The 9,214-nt window shown below is 33.8% G+C and overlaps 1 long non-coding RNA gene across 1 annotated transcript; it reads left to right on the top strand.

Moving 5' to 3' along the window:
- The first annotated feature begins 1,064 nt into the window (after window positions 1–1,064).
- Window positions 1,065–2,051, top strand: LOC134252924 (uncharacterized). The gene is made up of 2 exons (XR_009989040.1): window positions 1,065–1,367; window positions 1,694–2,051. It is a non-coding gene; the product is annotated as an uncharacterized LOC134252924 (long non-coding RNA).
- Window positions 2,052–9,214: the final 7,163 nt, after the last annotated feature.

Here is a 9,214-nt window from a genome sequence, read left to right as displayed (position 1 = left end):
GACCTATCTTTAATTCAAACATGTATCCAAATGTTTTAAGCAAGCTCCCACTGAATCTGGCTGAATCGGCAAAAACCAACAGACAATCAATATATGCATTTTTGAAACAATTTGTTATATAAAGTTCATTTTTGTCATTGATTTTGAAAGGAAAGGGTCATAAATACATGTAGATATAGAATTAGAATATCTAGACTACACTGAAATGAAGTAAGAAGACTGATAATTTTGTGTACAAACTTTCTGATGAAAATATAGATATTTTTAATAAAAAGAATTAGTATAAAACTAAGTTGTCACTCATATTCATTGGATTACCTACACTACAAATACAGATAGAAAAGCCAATTTTTACTCGTCAAAACATTAAAAAGATTTTCAAAATCTTAAGTTAGGGAAGGTAACATTAGGTTTATTAAAATGTTAGGTGTTATTTCAATAGTGTTTAAAATGTGGTGGAACGGTGTTTTGAAATGTATTTTCAACTTCTTTTAAAATAATCATTTACAAGTAGTCATCATTTTAATAGTAAACTCAATAAATGAATTAAAAATGTTGGAGAACATAAAGAACCATTAATCCTTGTATTTTTTAAAAGTTAAGTTATTTCAATAAGTCTTGCAATTTTGTTTTAGTATTAATTATCAGCAACTATCAAAATTATTTTTTAAATCACTTTTGAAATCATTATTTCAATACTATTGAAAAATTTATTTCAAATGTGAACTTTATTTTATGTTTGGTATTGAAATGTGCTCCAAACCACTATTGAAATAATTATTCCAACAGTGGTTGCAACCTATGTTTGGAATTGAAATGCACCCTCAACAACTATTGAAATAATTATTTCAATAGTGGTCGTATTTCAGTAGTGGTTGCATACTATGTTTGTTATTGAAATGCACTCTCAACCACAATTGAAATAATTATTTCAATAGTGGTCGTATTTCAATAGTAGTTGCATATTATTATGTTTGCTATTGAAATGCACTCTCAACCACAATTGAAATAATTATTTCAATAGTGGTCATTATTTCAAAAGTGGTTGCCGTTATTCCAATAATGATTGCAACATAGCGTGTTGTTTTGACTTTAACAGAGTGATGATATACAAGCCTTCCAGGATGTGTATGAAAAAGTCTACCGATGCTGTCGAGGGTTTTATGATAGTGTTACATCGTGAGAATTTTAAGACTTCTACAATTTAGAGCTCAAAGATTGTTAAAATATTGACAATATACCATATGTTATTGTAAATATCATGCCAAGCAATTTTATTTTACATAAGCAACTTAATAAAGTTATTGTATGGAAGATGTGTTTTTTACATAGACTTTTATCTTTGTTATATAATATTAGTTATCCAGGTTCAATCAAGGGTGTACGGGGATTTACCCCGGGTTGTATTCCATACACCCTGCGGCCGAAGGCTGAAGGGTGTACGGGGAATACAACCCGGGGTAAATCCCCGTTCACCCTTGATTGGACCTGGATAACGAATTTATTTCCTTTGTACCCATAAAAATGCTTTGTAAACATGATTTTTAGCTTTTATCATAGAGAGTGAATGCATTGTGACGTCACGTTTTATTTACACCCGGCTCAAGTCGGGTGCACGGATATTTACACCCGACTTTGTAACCAATCAACGCTCGTGTTGCAAGCTAGATAGGAAATAACATACTTTATGCAGTTGTCAAATTTTGACAAAACTGTATATATGGAAATATGGAGGAATTAAAATACAGTCTTTCCCATTCCTATACCTTTTGTGTTTGAAATAGAAGAAATTAAAGAATTTGAAAATGCTGAGATCTAAATAATGATCTGTTAAATCATATTACTTTTTTTTTTAACTGTAGAGACTTTAAATACCTATCATATAGCATGGTAAAGAACTTCCATTCTTTATTTAATGGAAAATTGGTTATGAATCAATCTTGTTGTCCACTGATTTAGTTGTTGTTTTCCCTTTTAAAGCTATGCATACATAAAAATGCATTGTGTTTTTACACATACAAGATCTAATAAAAATATACTGAAAACTGGAACATGTTATCAGAAGTGTTTAAAGTATTGAAATCTGTAATCACCATTGGCACAATACAGATTGGAAGGAAAACAAACACGAACATCTGCAAGCTACAGAAGTGGGTTCAGGTACCATTAAGAAGTAAGCTTCTCCTGATAATTGGTCAATGCCGTCGTGTGCTCTTAAGCATCAGGCAAACGGAAAAACATGAAGGCAGTTCAATGTAAATAGACGTATTTGCCATAACATTTTATGGGAATAAAATTATTTACTTCGTATTTGCTTTTAAGGTCATCAACCATGTTGCCTTCAGAAGTAAATGTTCATATCCTTGTATAAATCAATTTATTTCTCAATGGCTTGCTTCAAATTCTGAAAATTTTCATACGTAGAGCATGCTTTTGTATATCAAATCAACTCCATATGCAGTTTAAAATGGTATATTGTTACACATAGAAGTAAGGGAATTTGACGATAGAAAAGTCTAAGTCATCCTGTTTATCATAGAGTTTTGTTATTAATTAACCCTATATGTATTTTCTAGGAAAATATCTAAATATTAAACAAATGCGTCAGAATGTGTTACCTTTTTGAGTTGAAAGGAATATACATTGAATCCATGTAGGAATTGAAATGAATATTGTGAATTCGATTCATCTTATCTATGCTAGTATCTAAATGCTTTTTTTACTAGTTTGATAATTCAAGAGAAGTTCTCTTTTGTACAGCTGTTTTTGGACGTGTTTAAGCTGTTTGTCTTTTAAAATTATACGACATAAAATCAGCAGTGCTAGTACTTAAACCCATGTCTTGCTAAAATAATCGGAACTGCATGTTTTAATCTGATATTACCATGCAGTTGACGTTATTTGGACAATTCCTTTTTCGTCCTATTTTATTTAGGAGTTTATGTCTCTTAGTTGATTCGATACGAAGGAACATTATTTATGAACAATTTCTTAAAAAAGACTAGAGGTACTGTGAGCAATGAGCTCACTAAATGATACCCCCGCCTCCCATATGAAATATAATGGCAAAGTCCATGTTTTGCTGTGGCCAGGAAACCCAAAATATGTGTCGGATCGAAAAATAAAATAGGAGGTGCACAATGGCAGTATGTAATAAAGATTCTATGAAAGTTTCATTAAATTTCACTAAGCGGTATAAGAGGAGTTGCGGATAAGAGATGGGTACCCCAAAGCGTAACAGACGGACGGACGGACGTACATACCGATTACGGTATACCCTCACACTTTTCAAGCGGGGGGTATAACAAGCTAGTGACGAACAATTTGATGGAACAAGGAAATGAACTGTCTTATTTGAAGTCTTTTGGGCGATACAGTGGTCTTTTCAGCAAAATGTGTACAACCTATCATTAAGTTAAAAGCTGACTGACGTTTTTCATACTAAATGTTAGACCATTATTTACCCACTGAATTTTCTACGGATTTTTCGTTTTCCCGATAATGACAAGGAGCAACCGGCGGGTGTGACTGATCAGCAAGGGAGGCTGACTTCTCTATTATACCTGATCCCACCTCTGATTAGCTCTACTGGTCAGAGACCAGGAGAGCTTATGCGATAGTAATGCGTCCGTCGTCCCTACATCTGTCTAGCTGTCCGTCTCTCTGTCCGTTAACAATTTTTCAAAATGCTACTTCTCTTACAGTTTTGGTTTGATTTCAATTTAACTTGGCACACAAGTAGACTATACTAAGATACATAATTCTGTGCATCGGTTTTTGATTTCGATGAACGGTTTTGCCGTGGTTACTAAAAATAGAAATTTCTGTGAAATGCTTTCAAAATGCTACTCCTCCTACACTTTTGGCCTGATTTCAATATAAGTTGGCACACAAGTAGACTATACTAAAATACATAATTCTATGCATAGGGTTTTGATTTCGATGAACGGTGTTGCCGTGGTTACTAAAAATAGAAATTTCTGTTAAATGCTTTCAAAATGCTACTCCTCCTCTAGTTTTGGTCTGATTTCAATATACAGTCAAACTTTGTTATCTCGAACCTGATGGAACTGAGATAAAACTTCGAGATATCTGAAGTTGAGATATCGAAGGTTAATTACTTAAAGGATATGTGGCAATGGGAATTTGAAATCACTTCGACATATCCATGGTATTCGAGATATCGGAGTTCGAGATACCGAAGTTCAACTGTAACTTGGCACACAAGTAGACTATACTAAGATACATAACTCTGTGCATCGGTTTTTGATTTCGATGAATGGTGTTGCCGTGGTAACTAAAAATAGGAATTTCTGTAAAATAATTTTCAAATGCTATGACAAGTACAGTTTTAGTTTGATTATAATATAATATGGCATGCAGATAGACTTTTCGAAGATACATTATTGTCTTTATTGTTTTTAAAAATTTATTTTGATGAATGATGTTGCCACGGTAACTAAAATTTAAAATTCTGTAAAATTTTATTAAAAGCTACTCTTACAGTTGTAGTCTTATTGCAGTATCGCCACAACAAAGACTTAATCAAGGATCATTTCTCTATTTATTGCTATTTTAAAGTTTCAAGTCTCAACTGCTTTTTTTCTCTTCCTTTGTTATAAGTGTAAACCAGTAGAGCTACAGTCTCAACAGAGACTTCTGTTTTTTTTAGGTCCATGTTTGCTCTGCTCCTGATTTGTATTGTTTAAATGGACTCTGAACATAAATACTGTTCGCTATCTTCATAATGCATTTTAGAGAATTCTCGACCTTATATGTGAATACCACGTTTAAAAGAGGTAATTTTTTTTTATCCGTAAAAAGTCATACACGGCCGTGGTTATATATCTCGGTGCACCAAATCAAAAAACTTTTACAGTGATCCAACATTTTCTCCATTGCATAATGAATTAACAATGCAGTATAAAAAACCTCAAAGTCTTAATTTATTGTTAACGAGCTTTACATATAATATTCTAATTAATCACAATACAAATGGCTGGCACAAACATTAAAATCACTCTCGTGAATATACATACTCTGATGCTCATATGCTCAGAATAGCAAAGCAATTGAAATAATGTTTTCCATATACATGTACTTGTGTATTTGAAATTTGTTCCCAAATTCTTATATTAATTTTTTTAAAATAGTGTACACATGTATAATCAATGATAGTTTAGTTATTTTTTCTTGACACGAATTAAATATATTTTATATGACGTTTTCTCGGTAGATCAAAGTAAAAGGTGTGGCAGGTACGTTTAGTTTTACGAGCTGTTCTTTTTATAAAGGCTTCAAAGCAAGATAATAATATTTCGTAAGTCGAAGCGTTTCTAAAACGCAATTTTTTAAGCAATAGAGCATGGACTAAAAAAATGAAAGAAAACAATAACTATTCAAAATAATATAATCATAAGCAAACATCACGTTCATCGTGTATCCTAAGGGAACATGAAAACAATTGTAGAAAAAAAATCTATCAAAGAATACTTAAGAGTACAAAATAAATATTAATTTGGCATGTAATGAGCATTTACAATGTACATAAACAAATAAACAAAGCCTGCAATTGCAAAATCCTCCGATTTCGATGCAATTGCATCAATTAGATAAGTCTAATTTACAAAGATCCATATACAAAAGTCATTCCAGTCTTTCTCTGATATGTGTTCTGTATCAGAACTTAAATCAAAAAGCTTAAGACAGCAGTATAATGGATAAGAACAATTACTTTCAAATCTTCAGTATGGATTTGTTTGGTCAAATCAAGCCTACATTGTCTGAGTAGCCCAAGGCCAGAACAGATTGTTTATTCCTCACGTGGAAAAGAATCGCTGGACTTTCTCTGTAAGCAATTGGATAAAGGAAGTCGGCATCATAGTGTGAGACGCGTTGGCGTATTTGAAATAGTTATATGGTTGCGAAATGACCTCCATCAACACGCTTAGCAGCTTCCTGTCCTGTAAAGCAATTGCAATATTTACATGAACAATCGTCTTTCGTCGTATGAAATGTAGTTTGAAGAAATCCAATATGAGATAAACACAATAATGTTACGTCATAACAGAACAGAGAGATCAGTATGTATCCTGACATTGGAGAAGATGTACTTTGAAGTCTTTGGTACATTGTATATTCACAATTACGGTACCGTTTGAGGATTCAGTAACAATGATTGACAAGCATCGAAATAATGCTAGAGGCTGGACTAAATTTATGATTTTCAATTTAAAAAATCACAGATCTACGTGTATAGATAAACTTCAGCCAACGAATGTGTATATACATATACTGTGAAGCCAAAATGGTAGCCCGTGCCAAAGGAAAAACGCTTTTACTTAATATAAATTCATATTTATACACGCTGGGATAATATACTAGTATGCATACTAAATGGTACCTTTTATAGATCCTGTATAAAGAGCGGTAAGTCAAAACTTTAAAGGATTGAAATGATACTCTTTTACAGAGTAAAAGAAGTCAACGAACCTTCAGAATTGATTGATGTTGGTAAGAGCTATACAATCTTCCGTCTCTCACAATATCTTCAATTAAAGGCTGATAATCCTCTGAAATAAGCAAGCATGAAATAATTGTCTGCATTGTGCATAACATAACAAACAAGAAATCTGTGAGCCAATGCTCACTAGTAATACCCCGCTCTGATGTAGATAAACAACTATCATGTTAATTTACACAAGTTCAATTACAGGCAGATGCACAGAAAAATTTGAAGTTGACTTCAGATTCATTTCAAAATTAATCCCACCATATGACTTGCCTCAACAAAGAGTGTACTAAAAGTAAGCATCTGCTATGAATAGTTAATGAGACAACTGCGACGAAAAATTTGTAATGTATGAAACGGACAGACACACAGACAAACAGGAAGTTGACATCGGGTTTGAACAAAAATGAATCCCAACGTATGGCATGCCTCAGAGAAGATTGTGTTAAAATTTCAAGCATCTGCGATAAGTAGTTGCTGAGAAATTCTACAATAAGTAGTTGTTGAGAAAACTGTGACGAAAATTTGTTATGTATGAAACGGAGAGACACATAGACAAACAGGATGTTGAGATCAGATATGAACAAAAATGAATCCCATCATATGGCATGCCTCAGAAAAGATTGTGTTAAAATTTCAAGCATCTGCGATGAGTGGTTGTTGAGAAAACTGCGACGAAAATTTGTTATGTATGAAAGGGAAAGACGTACAGACAAAGAGGAAGTTGACAATGGATTTTAACAGAAACGTATCCCAACGTACGGCATGCCTCAGAAAAGATTGTGTTAAAATTTCAAGCATCTTTGATGAGTACTTGCTGAGAAAACTGTGACGAAAATTTGTTTTGGATGAAACGGACAGACGCACAGACACACAGGAAGTTGACATCAGATTTTAACAAAAATGTATCCCAACGTATGGCATGCCTCAGAAAAGATGTGTTAAAATTTCAAGCATCTGCGATGAGTAGTTGCTGAGAAAACTGCGACGAAAATTTGGAACGTATGAAACGGACAGATGTACAAACAAACAGGAAGTTGACATTGGATTTAAATAAAAATGTATCCCACCGTATAGCATGCCTTAGAGAAGATTGTGTTAAAATTTCAAGCATCTGTGATGAGTACTTGCTGAGAAAACTGTGACGAAAATTTGTTACGGACAGACACACAGACACACAGCTACACGGACACACAGACACACGGACAGACAGGCAGACACACAAGGGTAAAACAGTATACCCCCCTCTCCTTCGGAGCGGGGGTATAAAAAAACTTCAATGTTGTCTTTAGACTTACCGTTATAGGTTACAAATGGAATGGAGAAACCTCCAGCAGTATTTTTAGAGTCAGATTTAAACTGGACCCACAATCTTCTACTCCGAGAGGTAAAAGCTCTAGGTTTCTCTGTAGTTTCACAAACTTCATATGTTGTAAGAGAGGATGGTTTACCTGCTCATGGGAACAAAGAAAGACAAAAGATATATCAAGAAAAATCACAAGATGAGATGACACACAACAAATATTTAATTGACAATTTCCATTCGAGGGTAACTAATTTTTCACCTTTGATTTCATATCATTTACAACAAAAAGTAAATCTTGATTTGAATTATCTTTCCTGATCATGAAATTCCTTCATGATACATGTATAGATGCTCACTTGATTTACGCATGACCAGTTTATCTCCACACTGGTCTTCTTTTGGTAGGAATATTTCCGGAATGATCACAAGAATGCGTCGTTTCTTCCCCGGCTTGATTTTCCAGGTACACTGAATACTGTTTGGATAGTCGCCTGGGAAATTTGGACTTTCAATGTACCCCTGTAACTTCCCAATCCGTCCACCACATTTTTGATCTTCAGAAAGGTAGAAAACGCTTATTAATGATATTATGTCCATTTTTGACTTTGATCAATATTTGAAAGTACTCTATGAGAAATCACGCATCTTACTTTTGCAGTCAGATTGGTTTGTGGATCCAACAAAGTCTGTAGAGGTACTGACTGGGCATGCGTGACAGAAGTTTAGTCCAGCAGTTGGCTGATAGGTGCCTACCGGACAAGGCAGACATTGGTGTCTGCGAACATCAAAGAAATTCCCAGCAGCACAAGTAACTGGAACAAACATACGCAAGTAAGCTCATTTTTAAAAAAACGTTAAATATATCTATGAGGAAATGTTTACAACAAACTTCTAAAGTACGATAATGCCTTTCTAGATGATTACCTTTTGTACTGCAGTCTAGAAAAGACGAACCACCCTCAAATAATGTTGTCAAACCTATACCACATTGAACACAACTGCTTCTTCCATACCCTGTCTGGTATTTCCCCCTAGGACATTTAATGCAGGGTTTTCTGCCATTTGATGAGTATGTACCCGGTCCACAAAGAACTAACATAAAGAACCATTTAGGCTTGAGTTTAAAAAAGGACATAATTTGTTAGTGTATATGGAAAATATTCTTTTCGTAATAATATTAAATTTGTGTTAATTTTGAAAAATGCTTCATTATTTGGTTGTCGTTAAATGTTTGTTAAAAAAATATGAACATAAATGAATAAAAAAAAAATAAAATCTTCTTTATGAAGGGGAAGTATATTTAAGTACCTGAACAATCAGCTGTACTCTTTGCCCCAGGTATACCTCCCCCTGTCTGACTGAGAGGACATGACTTGCAGGCTGTCTTGCCCTCAGAG

This window comes from Saccostrea cucullata, unplaced genomic scaffold (assembly GCF_032062105.1).
Source record: "Saccostrea cucullata isolate Sc308-1 unplaced genomic scaffold, CSIRO_AGI_Scuc_v1 ctg19074, whole genome shotgun sequence".
In the NCBI taxonomy this organism is placed as follows: Eukaryota; Metazoa; Mollusca; class Bivalvia; order Ostreida; family Ostreidae; genus Saccostrea; species Saccostrea cuccullata.
Note: the sequence above shows the minus strand (reverse complement) of the source record. Positions and strands in the feature narration are given on the sequence as shown.